This window comes from Mercenaria mercenaria, chromosome 19 (assembly GCF_021730395.1).
Source record: "Mercenaria mercenaria strain notata chromosome 19, MADL_Memer_1, whole genome shotgun sequence".
Classification (NCBI taxonomy): Eukaryota; Metazoa; Mollusca; class Bivalvia; order Venerida; family Veneridae; genus Mercenaria; species Mercenaria mercenaria.
The window spans coordinates 16,244,076-16,271,989 of record NC_069379.1 but is presented as its reverse complement, the minus strand read 5'-3'; the positions used below and the strand labels follow the sequence as shown (position 1 = coordinate 16,271,989).

Sequence of the window (27,914 nt, the reverse complement as noted above, 5' to 3'; positions counted from 1 at the left end):
AGTCTTAAGTTTTACAAGATTAAAATAAAAAAAGAGCCGACAACTTAACGATTTTATTCTCCCCCATCCCCACCCCCTTTCCTTTGTAAGGATAACATGTGTTATCTAGGCATATGCATTCTCCAGTTTTCGTCCGGAAATGGTTTAACTATTCCGGGTCACCGTGACCTTTTCCTTCCGCCTACTGATCTCAAAATCAATAGGGGTCATTTGCTGGTCATGACCAATCTCCCTCTCAACTTTCATGATCCTAGGCCCAAGCATTCTTGCGTTATAAATGTATCATCTAGAAACCAATTTGTCTGCAGACTGACAGACAGACCGACATCAGTAAAACAATATATAACCCTCTTTCGAAGGGGGCATAATAAAGTCTGCTAGAAATAAGAACAGTCTCAAAGAACACACCAGTAGTGTATAGACCTCTGCACTTTTCACAGGCAAAAAAAATCCATGCTAACCATTTTCATCAACTGCAGTATTCCATTTCAACTTGCTTTTTGCCATTGTCAATTTGAAGATTTGTTTTGAATCATCCCAGTGCACCAAATTTAATCCTAAAATAGAAACAAAAGGGTCATGATGACCCTGAATCGCTCACCTGAGTAATATGAGCCACATGTTTTAAATGCCAAACTGATGCTAAAATGTTACAAAGCAGGGGAGTAAGTCACATTCATGGTCACTGAAAGTCAGTTTTAAGATCGGTGTGCAAAATTGTGCATGTCATCCAAATTTCAAGACTGTATCTTAAAAAACAAGAAAGTAGATCAATAGATCAAGGTCACGGTCAAGTGACCCCTAATCACCTGGGTTCATCTGGTAATTATAATTAAACAGTCTAGGAGATATGATCTGATAATTTTTTAAGTATTTATTCCTATATAACTCATATAACAACTGACCCCCAGGACGGGGCCTCTTTTCATAATTTGAACAATCTTGTTAGAGATCCACTAGGCAATGTTACATACCAAATATCAAAGGCCTTGGCCTTGAACTTTTGGACTAGAAGATTTTTTTCCCTATATAAGTCTAAATTTAGGACCCCCAGGGCTGGGCCTCTTTTCCCCCCCAGGGGCATAATTTGAACAATTTTGGTAAAGGACCACAAGGTAATGCAACATACCAAATATCAAAGGCCTAGGTCTTGTGGTTTTAGGCAAGAAGATTTTTATTTTTTTTTCCTATATAAGTCTATGTAAAACTTGTGACCACCAGGGAGGGGCCTCTTTTCACCCCAGGGGCATAATTTGAACAATCTTCATAGAGGACCATAAGATGATGTCACATGCCAAATATCAAGGCTCTACGCCTTGTGGTTTTGGACAATAAGATTTTTAAAGTTTTTTCTTTCGGTTGCCATGGCAACCAGAGTTCTGCATGGAATTAAGTTTTTTTGAATAATTTGAAAAGGGGGTCATCCAAGGATCATTCCTGTGAAGTTTGGTGTAATTCTGCTTAGTGGTTTTCAAGAAGGAGATTTTTTTAGAAATTGTTGACGGCCGCACGCCGCACATTGAGCTGTCACAAAAGCTCACCATGACCGTTTGGCTCAGGTGAGCTAAAAAAGTACAATTTATATTATTATGACATCAATAATTTTAAAGACAACTATATACACACAGTAATAAGTGTCACTTCAAATTCGTTATAATATACCAGAAAATATTACATTCACCCAGTGGCTTACAGGTTGTAAGTTTGATTTATCTTTATATCATTATATAATCAAGTTTTTCGTTTTATTCATTATATGTGACCATGACTGAGAAAATGGGTCCATATGAGGAATTTTGACATTTTCAGGTTTTTGCATATTTAGAAAGTATATTCATTCCGAAATAAATCCTGAAAATTTCAGATGAAAATCTTCAAAATTGTCAATTTTATGACAGATTTTGTAACATAGATATTAAAATTGAAAACAGTACATTTCAGTTATCCTTTCTTTCTAGTTTATTTCTCACATACTGGTAATGGCTAACAATTCTGAAATAAATATATCCTTTGTTACAATTGCATGATATAAGTAAGATCCCTTCTTAATACACAAAATGATAATCAATTAAAATCAACAATTTCTATAAAAATATTTCTAAAATTGTGTTACCATGGCAACAAATATATTAAAATCCCTTTTCTATGATAAAACTTTAAAAAAAAACATGTTCGCTTGACATAAGGATTTTTAAAAGCAAAAAATTTTAAGGTATATGTATTTACAAAAATAAACTGAAAATTTCCCATGAAAATATTTAGAATGTTGGTTTTATGACAGTTTTTGTAACATGGGTAATAACCACAAGAATAAGATAGATTTGTCATTGTTTCTTCATAACTTGTCTTTTACATGCTTGTAATAAATGACTACCTTGGAAAAAAAGAACCTTCTATTACTATGAAATTTTATTTTTGTGATGCTTACTTAAAACAGAAAAATACAGCTAATTTAAGTCTTTCATGTTTTCTATGAAAACATTATTCAGATTGCGTTATCATGGCAACATATGCAATAAATTGCTTTTTCTACCACAGTACTTAAAAACAAAAGCTTAATAATGTTTCTTATAAGTTGAATATTTACAGGTTTATGTATTCAAAAGTAAAATTTGAAAATTTTATGTGAAAAGATATAAAATGTTTGGTTTCATGACAGATTTCGTAACACGGGAAATACACTATTTCAGTCGTTGTTTCTTCAGTTTGTGTTTTCACTTATTGGTAATCACTGGCTATTTTTAAATAAATGAATCTTCTTTTACAAAGAATATTTAGATATTCACTTAAAGTGCAAACATCTAGCTGGCTAAAGTCCTTCACATTTTCTATAAAAACATTATTAAATTATGTTACCATGGCAACATATGCATCTGATTCTGTTTTCTACAATAATACTTTAAAAACGAGCTAAATTTGGAAAAGTGTTTCAGATAACTTGAATATTATAAAGTGGTATGTATTCAAAAATATTATCTCAAGATTCCATGTTAAAAAAATTAAAATGTTTTGTTTTATGACAGTGTTTGTAACATGAGTAATAACTATAAGAATAAGACATTTCTGTCATTGTTTCTTCATAACTTGCCTTTTACCTGCTGGTAATAAATGACTATTTTGAAATAAATGAAATATATATTACTATTGATTTTTTATTGTTTATGCTTATCTGGAATACTAGAAAGTACAGCTAACTAAACATTTTCCACATTTTCTAAGAAAATTGTGTTACCATGGCGACATATGTTTTAAATTCCCTTTTCCTACAATAATACTTAAAAACAAGAGCTTATTTTAAAAAGTATTTCTAATAAGTTAAATATTTGAAAGTACAAGTATTCAGGAAAGAAATCTGAAATTTTCACATAAAAACTTTAAAACAGTCATGTTCTGTAACAGAAGTAGTTATCGTAAGAATAAACATTTCAGTCATCCCTTTCCTCATAATCTGTTTTTTTCACTGGCTAGTTATAACTGACAATACTGAAGAAAGTGAGCATTCTTTTACCATTACATTATATACTGTAGATCCCATATTGAAATACAAATCCATAATTTCAATGAAATATAATCTGAATTATGTTACCATGGCAACATACATACTAAATTCCTTTTTCTAAAAATACTTTAATAATTAATACAACAGCTTAACTTTAGATGAAGGTTACACTGCTACAAGCTCTAGTGAAAAGTAAATATTTATTTCCAGCCAATACTTTAATGTAGGTAACTGAAACTACATCCTTTACTTGATGTTTAACCTTAACAGCTAAACACATCTATATGAACAGCAAAACAGGCTAAAGTGTTGTATATTAAAACGTTTGAATTCAACAACAATTTCTATCTTTTATATTCACTTCCTTTTTTCAGTTCTCAGAAAAATCCTTGACAATCCAATTTCAGATCAAGTGGTTTGGGACAAACAGAATCCTTTGACTTTTCAGACAAATACTATTCTCTTATGAGTTCATACAGGTACCATTGTCAGGCTTGTGTCATTCCATGTCAATAATATTTGTTTGGCAAGGGGAGTAGATTTTAGTAAGTTAACTGGACTGTCACTTTTAAGACTAACAATTCAGGTGTTTCTGCAGACATGATAAAGTGGTAATACTTGGTTATCTTCTTCAAAAGTTACAAATATTGTGATAAGATATTTCTCCACTGGTAGAATGTGACAGGATCTAAATCACTGTTGACCAACTGTGTTGTTATGACATTTCTTTGATGACTGACACACTGTGTCAGCAATATCATGTATTATTAAAGGTCTCAGCATTCACCCTCCTCCACAGATTCTTCTAAATTCAAAAGTGCAAGTCAGATTCAAACTTCTAAAACACATTTTTTGTGTTAACCATTAACCTGCTAAATTTGTAAAATGGACTACTCCATCTTTAAATAGAGACAGTACCATTTATAGCTTATAGGGGGTTCTAATAGAAAATTTGCTGACTAAGTATCAAACACTGCAGATCATGATCAGACTGCACAGATGTGCAGGTTGATCTTGATCTGCACTGGTTGCAAAGGCAGACATAGCTGCCTCATGCAGCCTAAGGGTTAAAAGTATACACTGTTTTAACAGCTATCAAAAATGGTTGTTACCTAGTAAAACTCTCCACAGACCATACCACAGCAAGATGTTATTTCTATTCTAGCTAGCAGCATTGTCAAAATGGAATACCAATACAGGTAGTGATGTACCATGCTCACAAGTTGTCTTCCCCTTAACCAAATGAGTTGCTTTCATAAACAAGAGGAAACACTTGCCTTCCTGAAAAATGATTTAAAAGTCTTTGGTAAAAGTATCTGTTATCTTCATGTATCCCAGGAACCTATACAGTCTTCATTCTAATCCATATTCTTGGTGCAATAAAACTCGTAAAAAAATTCAATCACATAACAATGTCTATGTCAAGAATGGGTTAATTAAATCTGAAAATAATCATATTACAATTAAACTAAATTACAATTAATTAATTGATTTACTTCAAATAATTAATTAAAATTCCTATTATTTAGAACTATTCTACAACTTAATGAGATATCAACTTATACACATGTACATGTAGTGTTAAGCATTCAAAATATCCATGTACTTATTGAGTGCCACAAACTTTTCCCAGGCTAATAGCCAATGTAATGAAGACTTTACACCAACTGATCCTCCTCAAAACCAGATTGTTGAAATTAAATTTCAATAATGCCAGTTTTGTCAGTTTAAGCCATTCAATAGTCATAATACATGTACATACATTGTACAAATCATTAGTGTAGAAGTAGACTTATTTTGTATTGGCTCCAACAAAACCTAGACAGAGGTATAAATAAATAATATAAAATGTATTGCATTAAAATTATAATAAGAGCCTTTAGCTGCATGTTACTTACCTGATTCCTCAAAGCACATCCAAAATATGTTACATTTTCTTGAGATCTTAAAGTAAGCAGACCAATATCCTGGCTATTGTAGGGTATATGAACCAGCTGTAGTGGAATGAACCATCAAAGGAACAAGGAATATTATCTGAAAGAAGATACATTACATGTACCGTAAACATCACTAAAAATCAAAAACTGACTACTAAATTAATAATGTGATTTTGAAAGGTTTCATTAACTTACCACAAAATACTTTAAAAGTTATTATACTATGAATCTATTTTTAAAGGATCATAAATTGTTTTACACACAGCAAGGCTCAAAAATTTCAAAAATAAAAAGATTTTCATTACATGGCATAAATTCCCACTATCCATATACAATCATCTTGTTACAAAACATTCTGAATCAACAATAATGGAAAGAGAGTACTTAGTCACCAGACAGAAATAACATGACTTATGAGACCCACAGCAAAAACAGTTACCATTTTATAAACGGAATAGTCTAGACATCCGGTAACCAGAAACCTAGCAAGTGTTCTAGCCGACCGGTAACAGGACGCCTAGCCTAGCCTATCCTATCCTATAGGGGTTTTCTAGGCGTCCGGTAATTATCAATTTTAAAATATTGTATAAGCCTTACAGGTGAATATTCAAACTTATGCCAAAAAATATGATACAATAAATTTATTCATTACAGTATTCATATGTAAAAAGATCGCCGAACAGCTAGAAAAACATTAGCGGTGAGGCTAGTCGTCTTGTTGCCGGACAGCTAGAATGCAGGGTAGGCTCCGGTTACCGGACATCTACATATTTCCTTTTAAAATACCTTGGCTACTACTATGAGAGGGGACTTTTCGAGAAATCATGTGACATAGGCAGGCATCTATAAGTCTGCATCAAACTTATTAATTATCATAGCTACATGTATATTGACTTTTTATTATTGTTTTTTTTTCCATAAATAATGCTTATACACCTGTCAATATTTTGCCCGCCCGGTGGAGCGGCGGGCATACACGGGACTTTAGACAGAAGGCCATTCCCGACAGGCGGGAATTAGACAAACATTTAATGTACCAACAAGGCTCTAGGGTGGGATTTAGACAAAAAAGGTTGTCTCTAGGGTGGGGATTTAGACAACAATTTTTTTGAAATGTCAAATTCCCCTGGGTCAGCTCGTCGCCCCCCCCCCCCCCCCCCCCCCACAGGGCGGGCAAAATATTGACAGGTGCATTACTAGTCTATGGACAATGTAATTATTTGATGAATCCTGGTCACCTTGAGAAAGAAGCTTTCTGCCTTCAATAATCTTTGTGATAACCCAACTGGCCATTTTACATTAAATACACAGGCATAGTGAAATCACCTGTTTTTAGTGGCCACAAGATAAATTTCCCTCTTTATGTTTTGGATTCATTTCCGGGTAAAAGACAGACTTATTTCAGTGAAAGTTTCAAATATATTAGAGAATCTACATTGACATCTGTTTATAAACGGTACTTACCAAATCACTAAACAGTATTACAAGTCTCAGATCCCTTCATCGTTGAACAAAAGGTAAATAAACAAAAGCAAACTTCACACGCTTCCCTGATAAAATCCGAAACCGGAAACATATTGATGGGGGAAACAACTGATTTTGAACGAAATATTTTGCCTCAGGCGTAATACCTCTATTTTTTTACAGGTCTGATGTCTAAATATTCTTTCTCTAGTAGGCTGTTATGAATCATGTAACAAGCAGTCGTACTGGTTGGTCAAACTTTTGCTAATTAAAACATGTGTAAGAAAGCTGCGCGCGTAAACTTGGCGCAACTTTAAACGTCGTTTCTCGATATTACGTCATGCCGTATCTGGACCGGTTTTCAAAGACGACGTCACATATATGGGTTTAACAGCAGTTCAGACAGTGATTCAGTTATGCCTTAAGGCAGTCAGTGAATCGACTGTTTTTCTACATTTTATAAAAAAATTACTTAAGACTACTGAAGTTACTAACAACAGCAGAAGTGGGGATAAACATGTACAATCATTAAACTAGATGCCCACGGGCAACATGTCGAGCCCGCCAGCTGTCAAAAGGACTGGGAGTTGCACATGACACTCCTTGTCTCACTGAGGCAAACATTTATGCCAAATAAAAAAGATACTGCAAAAAGTTACAATAAAAGTTATTTAAAGTAACAACAAAGGGACGTAAATCTTAAAAAAAAATAAGTCCACACAAAGATCACAAGGTCACAATACATCTGAAAATCGGATGTAACATGCATGTTGTACTACAGAAAAGTGGTCTTGATTTTTCCTTACGACCAGTAATAAAAAAGTTACGAATATAAGCTATTTATAGCAACAACAAAGGGAAGTAATTCTAGGATCTTGCGCATGACACTCCGTCTCATGATGATGAACAATTGTGCCAAGTTAAATCAAAATCCCTCCATGCATGAAGAAGAAATGCTCCGGACAAAGTCATTTTTGAATTTGACCTTTGACCTATGTGACCTTGACCTTTGAGATAGGAACCTGGGGTTTGCGCATGACACTCCATCTCACCGAGGTTAACATTCATGCCAAATATAAAGAAGATTGCTCAATGCATGTCAAAGTTATGGTCCGGACAAACAAATCTGGACGGACGGACGCACGCACGCACGCACATACACCGAACAGACATTTGGACAACTATGTCTTCGCTTCCGCAAGCGGGCTCGACAAAATGAATGTAAGCCTTTAACTGGGCATCCAGATTGACAGTCCTTGTAACAAGTGATTCTTACATTTTTTACAATATTTTCTAGAAAAAAGACTTGAAAACATTTTTAATGGAGAAGAAACTGTTCCCTAAAGAGTAATATGGAATAGATAAGAAACAGACCATGTTAACCTTTTACTTTTAAGTGTGACCTTGACCTAGGAGGTAGTGATCTGGGTCTTGCCCGTGACACGTCATGTCATTATAGGAAACATTTATGCCAAAGTAACATAAAAATCACTCCATTGATGGCAGAGTTATGGACTGAATAACAAACAGACCATGTTAACCTTTAATCTCCAAGTGTGACCTTGACCTTAGAGCTATGGGTCTGGATATTGCGCACGATGTCAACTCATTATGGGAAACATTTAAGCCAAGTTATTTGAAAATCGTTTTATGAATGGCAGAGTTATGAACCGAACACAAAACAGACCTTGTCAACCTTTGACTTCTAAATGCGACCTTGACCTAGGAGGTAGGGGTCTGGGTCTAGGGCATGACACACTGTCCGGTTATTGTAAACATTTATGTCAAGTTATTTAAAATTCCTTCACGGATGCAGTGTTACAGCCCCGACAAGAATTTACGGACGGACAGTGAGTGTGATTTTAATATGCCCACCTTTGGCAGCATAATAACAAATTTTCTCAAATATTTTTAAATTAGAGAACCTTAAATATCATGTTTAACAAACCTACACTTTTTAAACACTGGTAAGTACAAACAGGCATCATTTGTGATGGTTTACATCTGGAAAGTACATTCATCTGGCAGCTGCTGAAACGAAAAATGTATTAGTTATAGTAGTTTTTTACACTGTACTTTTCATAAATTACTAAACAATAATTGAACATGTATATCAAATACTGATCTTTTAAAACCGATTTTTATTTGCACTGGCACATTAAAGAAAGCCTATTAGTAATATCTCTCAGGGATATTGATTGATAGTCATTTGATAAGCAAACCCTATTTTTGACAATGTTTACAATTACAGTGTAGTTACAGACCTAAAGAAGAAAATTTTAATTTAATTATTATAAATGTTTCAACACTTGCAAGTCTTTACCCTGCTAATTTGTATACGAACTTGTCCATCTGTCAGTTTGGAAAGTACCATTAACTGTCAAAAGGATTGCTTACCAAAAACGCTGACTGAATTGGGAACAGTGTAGATCTTGATCAAACTGCATGGATGTGCAGGCTGATCATGATCAACACTGGTTGCAAAGGCAGAATCAATTGTGTCCAGCATGATAAGGGTTTACAGAGTATATAAATGATACCGACCTCTTACTTACCCACACTGCATTAAAAACTAACATTTTTCAGATATTTATAGTCTATATATCTTTAATACAAACCTCATTTTTTTTTTATATCTGGACAACACCAACACTCACAACACTTTTTAAAGATTTCATCAATTCACTTTACATCTGAAAGAACTTCTGTCTGGAGTCTGCTGAGAAAATATTTCAGTACTATATTTGCAGACTTGTCCTGTTATATGCATATTTATCATATGTGTGACGTCGCAGGAGTGTAATAAAGCCTTTAAATAATAATGATAATACACTAGTGTAATAAAGCTATGACGTCGACGTTATTTAGAGTATTTATAAGCGACGTCGATTTTTTGATGTTTTGACAAGAAAGGCTTACATGTAATAAAAAGAAATTACATTTGTGACTTTCAACATTGAATGTATTAAACTTGTTGAATAAAATTGATAAAATACTCGGCATAGCCTCGCATTTTGTTATTTTATTCAACTCATTTAATAAATTCAGTATGAAAAGATACTCATGTAATATCCTCTGTATAATAAAAAAGTACTATATACTTGCAAAATGACATTGTTTATAAATTTAGAAGAAACTTTTAACATTATAAAAATATTTTCAGCTAAGTCAATAACAAATCTTTAAAATGTTTACATGTAAAAAGGCACAAGAATAATAAAGAAATGATGATCCAGCAAATAATTCAAGGATCTATTTTTCTAAAACAACAACAACAGAATTTGAGCCGCACCATGAGAAAACCAACATAGTGTGTTTGCGACCAGCATGGATCCAGACCAGCCTGCACATCCGTGAAGTCTGGTCAGGAATTATGCTTTTCGCTAACAGTTTCTCTAATTGCAATAGACTTTGAAAGGGAACAGCATGGATCCTGACCAGACTGCATGGATGCACGCTGATCACAAACCTACTATGCTGGCTTTCTCATGGTGCGCCTCATTTTGTTTTTATACCTTGTATATGGAATATATTGTCTGTTTAAACTGAAGTCTAGAGAAAACAATACACTAACTGAAGCCGCTTGCCAGTAAGTCACCAGTACATAGTCATCAGTACATAGTTTGTGCTATATAACCGTTCAATATTTAAGAAATTTAATTCTGTAATCTAACTGGATGAAAACTGAATGAAAGAGTTTCATCTTCAACAGAATGACTATTGACACCTGAAATATGACCTATTAATTACCACATATTTAAATGAATTCGGATTTTTTTGGAAATGATTCTAAGCAGTCAGCATGACAAAAAATTTGTCGTATACAGTTATTGACTTATGTTGAGGTCAATATGTGTTTTTACGGACCTGTAAAAATGATATTGATCGAGGACGCAGTCCGAGTTCAATATTATTTTTACAGGTCCGTAAAAACACATATTGACCTCAACATAACCTATAATTGTTATATTACCGGGGGTATATGCCCTTCTCAAATGCATTCATCTGACTGGCCCATATTTCAAACATATAAAAAAATGATATCACAAGAGTCATTATCACTTTTGCAGGTCAATATCATTTTTTGCGGACCATTGTGTGCACTCATTTCAACCAATCAAATGAGCGTATTTGAGAAGGGTATATAATATTCAGTTTTATTTCTAAAGTTTGGATTTTCAGCTTAGTTCACATGATGAATAATAAAGACCGGTTACAGTTTTGTAGTTACTGTAGCAATTTATATTTAAGGAGTCATGTAACAATGAAAACTATTGCCCTTTAAGGCCTAAAGGGGTGAGAGCAACACTTTTGACTTCATTGTCCAGCAAGCCATCCAGTTAGTTTCTTTCGGAAATATTACTACATGCATCAGAAATAAATTTTCGTAACTTTTTCACATTCTGGTTTTAGCTGTTGAAATAATGTTCAGAAGAGAACAGTTGCGACATAGTGTTTGTAGGTTTGAGATGAATTTATAAATTAAGAATGCATTTTGTTCAAAGTGACATAATTTACGTGAGAACTAAATGATGTTCCATCAAAGCATGCTCATTTTTTGTCCAAAGTGTAGACAGCCGTTTCTTGCCCTGCCTTCTTTATCTGAAATATTCAAAGTTTTAATGATTAAACTAAAAGATGAACAAATTATGTTTTCTAGTACAGTCTGGTTACTGTCCTACAGACAAAAAGCAAAACCAATGGAAAATACTGTGGATAAAATTACAAATTATGTAATCTGATTGGTTGAAAACTGAATAAAAGGGTTTTCATCTCCAACAGAATGACTACTGACACCTGAATTTAGTGAAATAGGACCTAAGGCTATTACCACATATCTAAATGAATTCAGATTTATTTCAGAAATGATTCTATAAGCAGTCAACGTGACAAGAAAATCTATTTTTAGTTTTATTTCTAAATTTTGGACTTATTATTTGAGTACACAATGTTGAAGAATATAGACTGGTGGTTAAATAGCACAAACTATCATACTATGGACCAGCAATTTATATTTAAGGAGTCATGTAACATTGAAAACTATTTCCCCAAGGCCTAAAGGAATGAGAGAAACACTTTTGACTTCATTGTCAAGCAAGCCATTCAGTAAGTTTCTTTAAGAAATATTACTACATGCATTAGAAATAAATTTTCATAACTTTTTTCATATTCTGATTTTAGCCTTTGAAATACTATGTTCAGAACAGTTGCTAAATATTGTGTCTGGGTTCCAGATGAATTTATAAATAAAGAATGCAATTTTGTTCGAATTCAGACATAATATACCTGGGAACTAAACCATAGTAAATAATGTTCCATCAATGCATGCTCATTTCTTGTCCAGTGTTGACAGCCATTTCTTGCCCTGCCTTCTTTATCTGAAATATCCAATATTTATGCATGATTAAAGCGACATGCCTCCAGATTGTTGGACAATAAAACAATTTTTTTAGATATCTTGAAATAAATGCTATATTTCTTAAGAAAGCTTTAAAACTTAAATAAGTAACCGACAACTTTATGTTATGGAAACACATGAGAATTTGCTGTTTTTACTAACGGTACTTTTTAAGATGAAAACTGAAAAGCGTTTGTTAGACTTTTACTCCTGGTAAGCAGTGTCTCAATTATAAATATTTGTATTTTGAAATCATTATTCACTACTTCAGCTATAGCGCTATCGGTTACGACGACGGGAAAATGTCTTTATTGCTACGGCGGGTCACGGTTCGATACCTGAAGTAGTCATCCTTTTTTCTTGATTTAGAATTTATAAAATATTTTAGAAACAAACATTCATATTCTAATGTTCGTGATATGACCAAAGCTTCAATTATTTGAAAGACTGATTATTTTTAGTCAAATCTGGAGGCATGTCGCTGTAAACTAAAAAATGAATAAATTACATGTTTTTGGACATTGAGGTTTATAGATTTTGTACCATACCCTGTTACGAAGGTGATCTAGCAAGGTGTCAGCGATATGACAAGATTCTGCGTACTAATGAGCAGCTGATGCACTTTGTGATAAATGGAAGACCGCTGTATTAAATATTGAACTAGATATATATTTTCTAGCCTTTTCTAAAACTTAAAAATTCGGCATTTTACTGCTCCTAAAAACAGTGGGGCGGCACAGCTCCTATACCCATGTAAGAGTCTATCATTAACAGTAGCCCTAATTAGAATTACTAAACTGGTTGGAGCAGACATAAATTACCTTTAATAATATTATTATTATTACTATTATTATACCAGATTTATATAGCGCCCTTTTCATGATCAATTACACGTTCAATTTCTCAGGTGCTTTACATAGTTCAAATGCAGCCACACAGGGCACATAATTCATCCATCCTCTACTAGCACAGACACAGACTGATCTGACCAGAGGGACAGAGTGAGACAAAGCTCCCACGACTGAGAGATCAGAAATCAGATACAGGCTTGTCCAGCTAACTTAGCCTAGCTCGTTTTGAATAGACAGCCTGGTTCTTTAACGTGCCCAGTGTATAACACTGATACACGCAAGGATTGCCTGGGTTCCTGACCAGTACACCTCTAGTTGGGTGGGAAACACTTAAAAGTGTTTAGAACAGAAAATTCCCGAGTAGCTGCCGGGGATCAAACCCCCTGTCCTCAGGATTGGAAGGCCTGTGTGCAAACCACTGAGCTATCCGTCCACCCAAATATTAGTCAAATCATTTTATTTTGTGTGAATATTTACAGCTACAGATCTACATATGCCTACTTCTTGTCAGTTCGACCCTTCCTGTGGTTTCGATCCCTTAGCACTTTCCGAAATAACGCACGAAACACATCTGACATCAGTCAAGTACCGGTTACGTCCAAGATACACCTAAGTGTAAAACGCGAATTTAACACTTAACATGCGCTAATTATAAAGTATCTATGTACCCATATATTCATGTTCAAAAACACACTTGAGGTAGAGCTATATTTGCGAATAAATTTCGAAGGTGATTCATGCAAACGAATCCAACAAAAAACTCCGCACCCCACTACAGTAACTCACTAACTAAAACCGCCCCTGCTGGTCGCTGGTGCATTTCTAGGTGGGTGGGGAGTGATTAATTTTGAGTCCCTATAACACAAGGAATAAATGATGCAATAATCAAATATAACAAGTAACTGTAGTGTAGACGAAACATACCTCAAGATGTAATTTGTTTAATGTCCAGGATTTAAACTGAATAGATCTATATGTATATTTTGTTTGACGCTGTCGTTAATCAACACTATCTCCGATTCACAGTATTGGAAGGTGTATTACAAAATCACGTATCAGTTGGGCTAAATATTTTCGTAATTTATAGTGGAAAATCACTGAAAAGCGCAAGATACATGGGCGCCGCCATTTTATTTTTGCACGTAGTTTTTGTCTTAAGGGGACGCATATTGCTACATTCACAGTTCATACAGAAATGCGGAAGGGGTGCATATTCAAGAAATCGATGATGGGAAAATAAAAAACATATTCCTAAACTGATATAATACTGATAGACACCTGTAATATTCAGTATTTTGTGGGTAAGGATGTGGTACTATGAATGTAATAGGAAAACAGAGGTCTTTGTGAAAGTACATTCAACACAAAATATTAAGCTTTTGTATAAGGAAAAACAGGTTTTTTACAATAACAGTGTTTCAAATAATGTTGAAGGGATGAGATTTTCTTTCTAACACACCAGGTTTGCTTAAACATGTAAAAATTTAACGCCATGTCATTTCAGCTCGGGATGGACGCCATATTTCTCATTGATAAAAATGTAAACAAAAAAAAATCAGAGTGGGATTAGCATTGCAAGGGCATAACATGACATTCTACACAATGAATACCTTAGAACAGATATCTAAGATGCTACACAGGTCATGCGGGTTAAATGCATAATGGCGATCACTTGAAATTCATCTTGAAAAGGTGGTTAATTTTAGTTTATTTACATGGTTTTTAATTTTCCCACGACTTCTCGGCGATTCACTGCAAATGTATTACTGCGCCGGACGAAAGGTAACTCTAATAAACAACGGGAGACAACTTAGGTGTCAGCACGTGTACGATTTTTAAAAAAACATGTCGATGATTATAATTTCTTATCAAATAATGAATCCTATTCAGATATTCGTCTTTAATATTAGAAAATTATTAATTTCTGTGGACATTTGTCAAAAAGTATTACTTACATTGGACTACTTTGCGCATCAAACTGGTTTCCGCTTCAGTTGTGAGGCACTTCGTTATACTTTTTGACAACAATAACAAAACATAAAATGAATCAATAAAGTTACTTATAAACCGACTGCTACTTAAATCAGTGTAAGTAAAGTTGTTGTTACAACATTATACATGTTCGTTACGTTATGAGATAAAGTTTATCTTGAACTGCATAATCCATTAATTACGTTTAGATGATATTGCATTTACAACTTATTTGACCCCATTTTTTTACGTGAATGACAGCATTCTCGTGCAACTCGTGCAAACAGAATTATGAAAAGTATGGTGGAGAATTCAAGGACAAATTATAAATGACATTAAAGTGAGGATAACTGTATATTCGTCCAGTTTTGATCATTGACATGCCTGCTGTGTATTAGTAACTTTTGTGAACAAGATTAGAATGTTACTTTTGCACATATACACATTGACTGGACCTCTCAACCAAATTTCATACCTTATTTTAGGGATTTTTAAGACAATACATTTTCAAAAGTTTGTTGAATGTGTTTTGATATTTAAGTGCATTGTAGTTCATGAATACCAAGTTAAAAATTAAGGTACTTCCGCCATATTGAATTTAGAGTGACCTTCATTTGAGGTGTGAAAATATAGTAAAAAAAAGCTTTCAAATGCTGCTGTTCCAGAGTACAAAAACCGCTCAGTTTGCAAGATCTGAAGTAAAAGTAGCTGTATAAAAAGTAAAACTGAAATTTAGAAATAAACAAAGAAGATATTTACCTGTATTTTTCCAAATTTTTGGTTAGATTTATAAATCCTTTCAAAATACTTTATTAAAAATTCATGAATGGCAAAAGTTAGTTCAAAGTATCAATTAGTGCATAGGAGAATTGTCTTACCGAATAGAACTAAACTTCGTACAAAATCTGTTTTCAAATCTGACCACCTCATGTATTAAAACGAAAATAAATCTGTACATATTGCTATTTTCAGCATACATAAAAGTAGTGCAATGTGCGGACAATGATTTCTCTATGTATGGTGTACCAAACTGCCTAAAATTGTAAGAGAAGTCTCAGACTTAATGTGATCAAGATTTGCAACGATCCAAAATTCTTTTCAAGGATTGTGCAAGTATAAGTAAATTTTAATTTACTATTGTGGTATTTATTTACTAACGCGCTGCTTATCTCACGGAAAATTTGGTGGAAATGGAATTTTCGGCACTTCCTGCGGTAACTACCGAAATTACTTAACGTAATTTTCTCACACATACGTGATTGTATATTTATAAGTTATAAAAACAATTAAATATTTGCGTTATCACGGTATATGCCAATATTTTCAGACAATCTTGAAACATTTGGCCACAGTATTTCCGCATACTGGTTGGGGACAAGTTCGATGTGTATAATGATTCCTTAGAGGTTTCATGCGTCGTAAACTTGCCAATTTTGATCTTTCGACTTTTTATACAACATGAGAATTTATGCAGCATGTAATAAATCGCAGGAAAAAAAATGTGCAGCCAAATATGTTAGGAGGTATTATAATTTGTATAAAATTGTAGATAACCTGATGATTTGTCACACTTTCATAGATTTAAACAGATATTCTTGCATAAAAAAACTACTTTTTTCACTGGATCCGCCCATGTATTAACGGGAGAAAAATCGTGTGCAAACAAGGCAATTCACTCCGCCCATGTATTAACGGGAGAAAAATCGTGTGCAAACAAGGCAATTCACTCCGCCCATGTATTAACGGGAGAAAAATCGTGTGCAAACAAGGCAATTCACTCCGCCCATGTATTAACGGGAGAAAAATCGTGTGCAAACAAGGCAATTCACTCCGCCCATGTATTAACGGGAGAAAAATCGTGTGCAAACAAGGCAATTCACTCCGCCCATGTATTAATGGGAGAAAAATCGTGTGCAAACAAGGCAATTCACGTGCTGTTAATACCCGATTTTTATTTTTAAAAATGCTTTCCCAGAGACGTATATGTAATTCTGCGCAGATTGACATCTAGTTTCTACGTCTTTTTTCTTTCATAAAAAAACCTCTACTTGAAGCATTATATATGCAATCTAAAACATAGAATGATTTACTATATCAGTAACTAACGAATACGCTGCCCCACCTCCCCCAACTCCCCTTTAACTCTGCGTCAATTAAGATTTTGTAGACAACTGTGAATTTTAAAGAATTGCGTGTTTACCTGTACGATTCTTTGTTTTTAGGTATTATATTTAGGATTTTGATAAGTATGAGTCAGTATGTTTTAATCTAATTTTTCGAAGAAATTATATAAACAGCTTGACACTACGTTCGTACTCATCCGTACCCCAGTATAACTCGAATGTAAAGTTATTATTCTTGAAGTTGTGATCGAGTCCACCAAATTGTGAACTGATATGAAAAATTATCGGTAATTTTATATTGTAATAATGAGAGATAAAACCTTCAAGATGTGCTTTTGATAGTGATGTTTATTTCCGGACTCTGGATACGGATATTTAAAACATGTTTACCGTTTCCAAGAACAACTGGAATGGTAAGTAAAAAAATTACCGAAATCGTCAAGTCATCACATATGAAAACAATACATAAATCGTCGTGAAATATATTTTTATGCAAGAATAGCGACCTTCGGTCTCGGTCATAAACAATCCCGCGGGCTTCTGCAGACGTTAAAACACACACAAAAAGCGTGTATTATCCCTACAATAAATGTGTATTGAAATTCCGGCATAGAAATGGACACTGACTTTACATTAGTGGTTACTGCGGTGTTGACAGCGGAAGCAGCTGTCCAGTACTAAGACTGTTTACAAAACCAAGGATAACGAGTTCTTTATCTGAAAATTACGAACATTGGGATCAGTGTTCAGTACACACCTGAAAATAATAGACTTGCTATTTGCCGAGTGCACACTTGTTTTCTATCATCGTTAATATAAAGTAAACTAGTAAATATTCGTACATATGCATAATCTCATAAACACTTCTTTATTGTATGTTCTCTGAAATTAACAAATAACTGGCTCCGCTGAGACACCATACTTTAAAGTAAATTCAGTTTATTCACCACGAGGTTCAAAATGCACGGGAGTCTCGTGATAGTACATGCCTTTAATTTCACATGGTTGAAGTGTAAACAAATAGTTGATTTGCTTCGTTTCATTTCTCACGGAAAAGATCGGACTGATTTTTATATTGGAATAATCATAGAACATATATGCATTTAAAGTTGAAAGTTGATTGTTTTCTAAAGGACGTAAAACTGAAACAAGTAAGCACTTTTACTTTTCCAGCAATGTTCCTCAGGTCAACTTTGACATTGTTTACAAAGAGAAATCAGTTTTGTGTCATCTTGAAATGCGTTGTTCGGCTGAAACATATAGTTCCCGGAAAAGTTCTAAAATGGCTTATTTGGGGGATTTTTGTTTTATTTATAAATTCAACACAATGTGCAATACTTCCAGTTTTTGAAAATGATTGAAATTGAACTTGTTTTTAGAAAAAGTCCCGATCTTTCGTCAATATTTTGTCAGCGGATGCTTACAAATTTTAAGTGAAACGGCTTTCTTGTCCAAGAGAGGTGTGTAAGGCGAAAAACTATCATTACACATTGCGTTAATTCTTTAAATGTAAAGGATCGGTAACGGATTAAGGAGATCGGACAGTGCAAAACTATACTAAATGGATATCTCTAACCATTGATAAGAAGGCATCTATATTTCAGTAAGGAAATCTGAGGTAAAAGAACAATCATATATTTTAATTCTTGAAATAAACATGGCGGCGAAATATTTTAGAAAAACTGTGCACGTGTTTTGCGCATTAGAATGTTTAACGACATTTTCTTGAGAAAATAGCGCTCGTGTGCACTATTTTGGCATTTCTTTGATTTGAAAATAAATATTTTATAGCAATTTAGGATGCATACGATACTAAGATTTTGCACCAAAAATGTTCACTCATTTTCTTTCAAAGCACTGTGGATATAGTGTTCAACGTAACTTTCATGCTCGCAAGTTTACCTACAGATATATCTTTTCAAGTTTTATCATATATTGTTTGTGTCCTTGCATTTCGAAAGCTGTTTCGAGGATTCTGATTTTTCACATGAATTTCTAATTTCAATTTGCGGAAGTACCTTAATAATGGCAACATTTCTAGGCCCTTATTGTAAGCCACTAGACTTCTGTAACGATAAATGTTTAATGTATTAAGGGGAATATACTCTTTAAGTTTTGGTATGTGGCATTCCTTGACCACCGTATCTTTTCTTATGCACTACTTTGTAAACAAACTAAATAATGTGTTTAAGCTTACATATGCGAAATAAAAAGCAAGACAGTGAACTTATTTCACATTCGTTCTTTAAATTAGAATCTGTAGGACATTGATAAATGTTTGGACAAGGTGAAGCACTATTATTTTTGCACAAAAAAGTATTAATTGTTGACTTTGAATGTACACAACAAGTCTTATGTAATTCAACAATAACTTTCTTGTTTCAGTTTTTCTCACTTTTATTTTAGTGAGCAATCCTTTGTGTACTTATAACAGTTGAAACAGTATCCATTTCATGTACCAATATCTTGTACTTTTTTGCAGGTAAATTTTATCATACCCCACCCACTTTTTTTCTAATTTCAAAGTATGCGTCCCCTTAAGACAAAAGATAAAAGTTAGGGGTGCCCTGAGGCACCCCTAGGAATAGTCCTAATTTTAGTCTTAATTTCACACATAGTGCGCATTAAGACTTTTCTTGAGACGCACTTTTCACCTAGTTTTGCACTTACGAGTAAAAACAGACTTAAGATTCTTTATGAAACGCACCCCAGTACTGCGAGAATAAATGAGTGACGTCATGACAATGTCTCAAAGCTTGTTCACGTGATTCATGCTACAAGTTTCAGTGTTGACCTATACATTATCAAGACAAGCAACCTGGCTAAGTTTCATAAAGAATGATGTACAACTGTGACCTCTAGAATGTTCACAAGCGTCTCATGTGATTTGACCGTGTGACCTAGGTTTTAAGCGCACATGACCTAGATTCAAATTTTACCTAGACATTATCAAGAGAAACATTCTGACCAAGTTTCATAAAGAATGTGTTCACAAACGTTTCCATCCATCTGGCAAACTGACTTAGTTTTAGACCCCGAATGACCCACTTTCAAACTTGATCTAAAGATCATCAAGACAAACATTCTGACGAGTTTCATAAAGATTGGGTCACAACAGTGGCCTCTAGGGTGTTCTCAATGCAAATGTTGACGGACGACAGACGCCGGACATCGACCGGTCACAATAAAGGGGAAACAATGTAAAATTTTAAAAGCAAAATGCATTGTTAGCTATTCACTCCTCTTCAGTTGGTTGCAGCGCTTTTCCATTTTTTGTTTTTTGTTTTGTGAACCACGCAAGTTTGAGAATTGATACTTTTCTTTTACGTCCAACAAAACAGATGGAAAGAGTGTATTTGGGCTAGTCTAGTCCTTACAAACTAAGCTGAGTGTGCTCTGAAAAGTCATTTAGTACATTGGTGTACTGATGCCTTGAACATATTTATATGTTTTACCGCGCAGTTTGGTCAGGATCCATGCTGTTCGCTTTTAAAGCCTATTGGAATTGGAGAAACTGTTAATGAACAGCATGGATCCTGACCAGACTGCACAGACGCGCAGGCTGGTCTGGATCCATGCTGGTCGCAAACCCACTATGTTGGTTTTCTCATGGCGTGGCTCATTTATATTTTTTACTTAATACGGTCTGTAAGAACAGCTTCATCTCAGACACGGAATTATAATCATTTACACCGGCTACACTAACTTGTTACAGAAACAAAAAAAAAGCCCCAAACGCGTTTAAAAAGCTCATTTACATTGTGATACTGTTTCCGCCTTTCTTTTATTATTTAATGTTAATAGTGGTTTATTGCAGAAAAACCCGAGATAGATTTTGCTCTACATGTATGTAGGTTATTTGCTGGTCATGTTAGAATACTGATTTTTATCTATCTGTGTGTCTGTTTCTACAAATGGACGATGTAGTCATAACACTGAACATAACCTCTAAGCGAGTCTCCAAGATTAAATCATTAGACGCCAATAAGAGAATTTTGTAAGCACGCATTGTTATGGTAAGACATTAACTAGTACTTAACGTTGTGTGATAGAGTCTCAAGAAAACACATTTATCCCGCAAGTATAGAGCGACCTACTCTGACATAATCATTGGATAAATATACACGCTGAAAACAACTGTTACAGTGGACAATTTACTGGCATTTTGCTTTTGTTTTTATCTATTTTAAGTAGCACCGACATAATTTCAAGTAATAGATACTTTAAACGATTTCGAAAGACTGCTCATGCCATTCCTGGTATCATTTCTGGCAATGTCGTCCAACAAGAATGAACCATTGACAGTCCGTCAGGCAGCCCGTTGTGATAACTATATATACATTTATTTTAGTTCACAAAGTCAGGTTGACGAGCCCAACGTGTCCCGCAATATTCTGCAACTGTATAATGAAAATGAAACATGTGCTTTTGCCATTCTAGGATAAAAACGCGTACAAAGCTCAAAAATATTTTAAATATGCTTTGCAGTGTCATATTACAATTGCGTTTTATCATAAAACACGAAAAGGTTTATAAATAGCATGTCATCTCCTTGAAAACGAGAACAATAACTGTTTTATGGTAGAAAGAAGAATGCTCTTGCATTTAAGCGACTTTCGGAAAGTCCCAAATCATTCCTATTAAGTATCAAAAATAGACTGGTAAAACCTTGTTTATATATAGTGACAACAAATCAATTGATCTTATCTAGATCTCTCATTTATTTATATAATTCAACGAAGACCGGCACTCAGGTAGATGTGGCCTATTTACGCAATAATAACATTGCATTATATATATATATTTTTTTTTTTTTGGTAGCATTTTAATATATACTCAGCTTATTGCACACTATATAGCCCGTCTGCCGAAAAAAGTAGTTCACTGGAATTCTAGAGGAAGTCGCATAGGGAAGACAGGTAAACAAACAGTAAATTCCAATCGTCATTACAGGTCAGCTACCTTAAAAAAAGAAAGATTAGAAACTCTTTAGGTCAAATTAATAAAATCTATCAGAAGATCATTTATGCACGAAAAAAATGCATCAGAAGATCAGTATAAACTTGAAGTTTAATATTATGCATGCTATGATATGTACCCAGTTTAAGTTCAATAAACTATCGACCGACCGCATTCATATTCACTTACTGAAGCGTTACTTGACGTGTTACAATTGAAAAACCTGTATAATGCGATTTCAGTCAAGGCTGCGAACTTAATTCAGTGTAACTGTAGGAGAATATGTTAGCAGTATACTGAAATAGATTTAATTTTAAAGTGAAATGACTAATTGTTAGCTAATTTTGTTTCCATACTATGGAGGATAATTCAGTGATCAAAGAGGGCCAAGTTTTAGTGCAAAAGGAACGAGGGCTGATAAGCTATTAAACTGTACCGAATTGAAAACTAAAGCAATAATTATGTGGGTGTTCAATATAAACTATATTTAAACGTTTGCTGTTGATCATCAAGGTAAATTCAAGTAATTAAACAATTGGATCTTTATTTATTTTCCGAATCGTTTGAAATAAAGATTTTTCATCCGAATTGTCAATTTAAAATGAAAACAACCAGCTAAGCAACGACGCGGTTCATTTACTTTTAAATTATAACATCAAAACTATTTTTAAAAAACGCATGTTTCATTTTGTGCACAATGTGTATACTAGTACCCTATGAATTATTCAAAACTAGTTTACGCTTCTGTTCTTCTATTTAAGCAGATAAACATTTAAAATGTAAACAAAAGAACTTAGTAAAATATTGCACCAATTCTTTTCATCCTATCTGGGATAAGCCGGGCATGTGGGCGGCAAGGAAATATTTTCCTCAGAACACCAGACACTTGTTAGGGTCCTGCAAAAAGCTCTGTCATTGGATTCGGATTTCTTAAAGAGAAAGAAAATATCCTATATAAGTGACCCCCTCCCCTCCAAATATCATATTTCTTAATCCCCAATATACAAGATCTTATCTGGTCCACTCTGATAATGGTCCATAAAACCCCTATAGACTTGACATGTAGCCTAATTATAGTTAGACAATGATAAATTTTATTGCCTATAGATAAAGATAAATTGGTTATTTCCTGTGTTTTGCATTTAATCGATTGAAATGCTGTTTTTTGTTTCTTTTTTTAGAAAACATGTATATAAAATTATTTTAACTGATATTGATTAGAGCAAAGCAATTCTTACTCCTTAACCATTAAATAATTATTTAAAATTTAAAAGAAATTAAAAGTCTGTTTATTCAATGATTATGATCTTTTTATCAAATGTAACAAAAAAAAAATAATCAGAAAAAAAGAAACGTACTGGATTTTATTAAAAGTTAAAGAAGCGTTCAGTTGCATTTTAATAGATAAAATGGAATATGGACAGAAGGATTTTATATATGAAAAATGCACAATTCCCCTTGTGTTGTCTAAATAATGTTTCTTTTATGTATAATAAAATCCAGCAGTAAAGAGATATCATTGTTCAAAATACATAAAATTTATTATTTCTAAAAGCTATGTGCCTGAATGCATTTTCTATATTTTTGATTAAAAGGAAAACAACAACAAAAAACAGAAATGATGAAATGTAATTGTTAAAAAAAACTTGACTATTAAAAATATAATAAAAACACTTGTCACTTTGTTTATTTAGCCCTAATTCAATCAAGCTTTCTAAACTCGTTATAAAGGTGAGAACTGTTTTGCTATGAAGGTGAGAAATATCACTTGTAATATCTGTACTGCACAGTAGCTATACAGTAGCTTACTATGATAAACAGAAGCAAGTCTATCAATGGTCCAGTCGTGTGCATTGGCCATTACCACCAATACGCAGACCTTATCATTCCCATATGCCACATACCTGGCATATCAGAAGCAGTGTCTTTAAGTGCTACGTTTTATCAAAAAATATTTCTATTTCAAACCTTCGAAGTATTTACATTTTGCCGAATCACATTTTTGTAACCTTTTTATCCAGTAGCGAAAAGCATATAAATAGTCTTTTGGTATCTTTTTGAGACATATAGATAACTGACGCTGCCAAGAGAACTTCTTGACTTATATTTCTTTCCAGAAAGCATTTTCTTAAGCCTTGGAAGTAATAAAAGTCACAGGGACTCAGGTCAGGTTCATATGGTTTACAACATCCACCTTTCAGAAGTAAAAACGCCTTAAAGGCGCTCGCGGTTGTATTTTCGGACGGGTCGATATTTACCCCAACATTGGGTTGTTCCTTATCCCCATACCGTATCAGTACCGTAAATCCGTATTCGAAAACATTTTTATGAGAATGGCGGAAACCTACATCTTTGCCCTCAAAATATTTCAGAAGCACGTTAATAGCGCTTATTAAGAAATCTGCCGCTTGATAATTTGATATATCTCTAGGTCACATGTTCAAATCATTGACGTCTAAACACTGAAAAGAGTTTCCCTAGCATTTGTTGAGAAGCCTTTAACATGCACCCTTCAAAGTTAGTGGGGTAATTGGCCGAATTGTGTAGACAACCCCTATGCTTTCAGTATGTTAAAGGTTAGGATGCAACAGCCGGAATGATTCCTCTCTGATTCTTTTTTTAAAAATAAAGAAAAAACAGGTTATTCAGTCACACGTTCAGCGAGTGAGCGACCTAGGGCCATTTGATCCTTTTGTTAAATATCTTTGCCTTAAGTTGTGGACAAAAACAGTGTACTGTCAAAGATTTGGCTGAATATATGCCATTGTTTGAAATAAAAATTGATTACGTATTTCACACCAACATGCGTTCTATAAATGCACGCCACACACCACCTCGTTGTAATTTAAATTAAGCCAAATCTAATATAGTGACCTACAAACTTCCTTTTGGCTTTAGATTAGGTAGACATAAGCATATACATGTGCAGAGTTTGATTTAGTTCTATTATGTGAAACTCAATAAAATAGCAGAAATACCAAAAATATAATAATCATCGGCTTGCTGAACAACTATAACTGTTCTCCTTTATAAAATCAATTTCTTTTGATATCTCTGTGCATGTCCCCACTAGAAATAATGTTTTCTGTTATAAAAATGCTTAGATTTCAAGTTGATACTAGTTATTATACTTTACTGAGATACATAGTAGGAGTATGGAAATTTTGAAAAATGTTCAAGATAGCATCATATCTGAGGAAAAATAAAACTTAAACAGTGCTGGTGACCTAGTATTTTCATTTCATTTTTTAATATACCATAACGTGATCTTGTTATTCATCAAAATCTATTATTGCGAAACAAATAATGACCGCGAGCATCTTTAACAACCTCGTACTTGTGAAAGGGGCTATGTCGTGCAAAAGATTGATTCCTGTCCATCCTTTGCTCGGACGTTCCCTATTGTAAAGAGTTTTTCTCTTTCTTCAATACAGAGTTTTTGTAGAATCGTCCTGTGGCTGTTTGACTAGATGGACAAGGCGCTGGTCCACTAGAATTGAGGAAAATTGAGTACAGCATCTTTTTCGAACTTATGGTTCTCTTGACAATGCAGGGGCGTTTTGTTTTTATCTTTTCACTTCCATTGCCTATTATCAGCCCTAACAAAAGTGCTCTCAGATCTTTTCATCTGTTAGAAAGTTAGAAATTACCCGATTATCACAACCTTTTTATGATTTTAACAGTTCCCGGGCACATTTAAGGCGTTGTTTATTTAAAGCCTCAGTGAGCAAATGAGGTACCCAACTAGTGCAAACCTTTCTCATGTCCAAAACGCTTTTCAGAATTGTTTGTACAATGTCTACCGATATGCCAGTACACCTGGCTCTATCTTTTAATCGACAATAACGCATTCTGTTCAACCACAGCTTTTATAGCAGCGTCGTTTGCCTTGGTAAGAGAAGTTTTAGGCCTACCAGAACGGGTATCATCTTCGACAGATAATTTCCTAGCTTTAAAAGCTTAAACCCACCTACAATTGGTGCGCATTAAAATGGCCTGAGGTCCAAATATACCATACATTTCATAAATATCTGCATTGAATCTATATCAATCCTAATGTGGCATTTAATATAGCTACGAATTTCAGTCTTTTCGTCCAGTTTACAATGTGACAACTTATACTGGTCAGAGTATATGACTGCATGTATTTCAACTAGGCATTTGAAAAGCAATTTGTACGAAATAAAGGGACCATTTAGGTGCAATGAATCATTATAAAAATACTTGGGATATAACTACGAAAGCCCATAAGTGACAAATATTTTAGCAGGTCCCTCGTAAGCTGAGCGTAAAAAGATAACAGATGTATAATTTGTTTTGCCTGTTTCAATTAAGCCAGCGAACCTTTCCGTGTGGGGTGTTTCTACGGTTACTAGTATTAACTACACCCGATTGCCTATCGCGGAAATATACAGTTTGCTGCTTGGGCGGTGGATATCGGCGAGTGTCGGATAGACCCGGGCAGTGCCGATAAATAATTGCTTACCTGGTGAATATAATACAAATTGGCTCGAATATCGTCGTGTAGATCTCTAGGATCAGATGCGTACACGTTAATACTCTTTGCGTGTCTGCTATTATTTTGATGGATCTTCGTACAGACTTTATTAACTAACACATTAGTATAATTTATTTCGTTGGCCGTAAATGTAGATTCAAACATAAAAATACATCTAAGGACATTTTAAAGATATATGAAATAAATGAGCATAAATATCATTGTGCTTAACTATTTAGTAAGTATTAAACAAAAGATCAGGCATCAGATAAGATTAATGAAAGATAGCTGTTTTGTAAGCAAGTAAGTAAAGGAGGAATATTGTGACATGCCCATATGTTATTATAAACAAATGAATTTTTTGTATTTGTGATATAGTAGTTCATATTTGAATGCATTTACAAAGTAAATGTTACCACAATATCTTCGAAATCACAGTCACAGGCTCTTAACGTGTGCAAAGTAATTTCTGAAATAATGAGTTTCCAACTTTTGGAACTGTCATATTTTCTTCGATTAAGGACAAGTTTTGCACACATGTTCTGAATTCGTTGTATTTTATTTACCTCGCTTTGAGCAATACCATAAAAATGACATTGCAATAATCTAAATGGGATATCACCAATGAGAGCACAAGAGTTTCGGCACTTCCGTTTCACATGCCTTTTATTGTCAAGTTTTCAGGCTACATCTTATGGGGTACATATTTCTTAGTTAATTCAGTTTGCAAGAGCGTGTAGTCATGTTGAAGATTTCAATGAACGTAACTTATTTATTACAATTAAGCTTCTTCAACAAGGCTACCGTTATTATAAATTACGTAAATACTTTTCTAGATGTTACTATCGTAATTCAGATTTGGTTTTTAAATATAATAGCAATTTAAAATCACTTCTGCGGGAAGGTATATCAAAACCCGTTTTTTATGGGGATGTGGTTTACAAACTTCGTAAGATTTTGGGTCATGGCAATTTTCCAATTGTATTTAGTAAAGTAATTAAACGTTTTATGAAAAGAGGTTATGACCCAACTGTTTTGCGACACACCGCATGTTTGGTGTTCAACCCTTTTACAGTTGGACGCTACGCTTTCCTCTTTGATTGTGTCTTACGGATCAGGTGGAAGACTCTTTGACTGGTAGTTCTTAAATCCAACCAGGACTGAGCTATTTTGATTTCTGTCTTATGACCTGTTTCGTCGGGCCCTTAAGGGTG

At 34.1% G+C, this 27,914-nt stretch overlaps 1 long non-coding RNA gene across 2 annotated transcripts; it reads right to left on the bottom strand.

The window, feature by feature from the left end:
• Positions 1 to 119: 119 nt before the first annotated feature.
• LOC123542958 (uncharacterized) lies at positions 120 to 7,977 on the bottom strand. 2 transcript variants are annotated; one of them, XR_008368613.1, is made up of 4 exons: positions 6,901 to 7,977; positions 5,398 to 5,533; positions 4,612 to 4,780; positions 120 to 1,992 (listed from the first exon to the last, which is right to left on the bottom strand). It is a non-coding gene; the product is annotated as an uncharacterized LOC123542958 (long non-coding RNA). The 2 variants fall into 2 exon arrangements; XR_006684873.2 differs by having other exon boundaries at positions 133 to 4,780; positions 6,901 to 7,964.
• Positions 7,978 to 27,914: the final 19,937 nt, after the last annotated feature.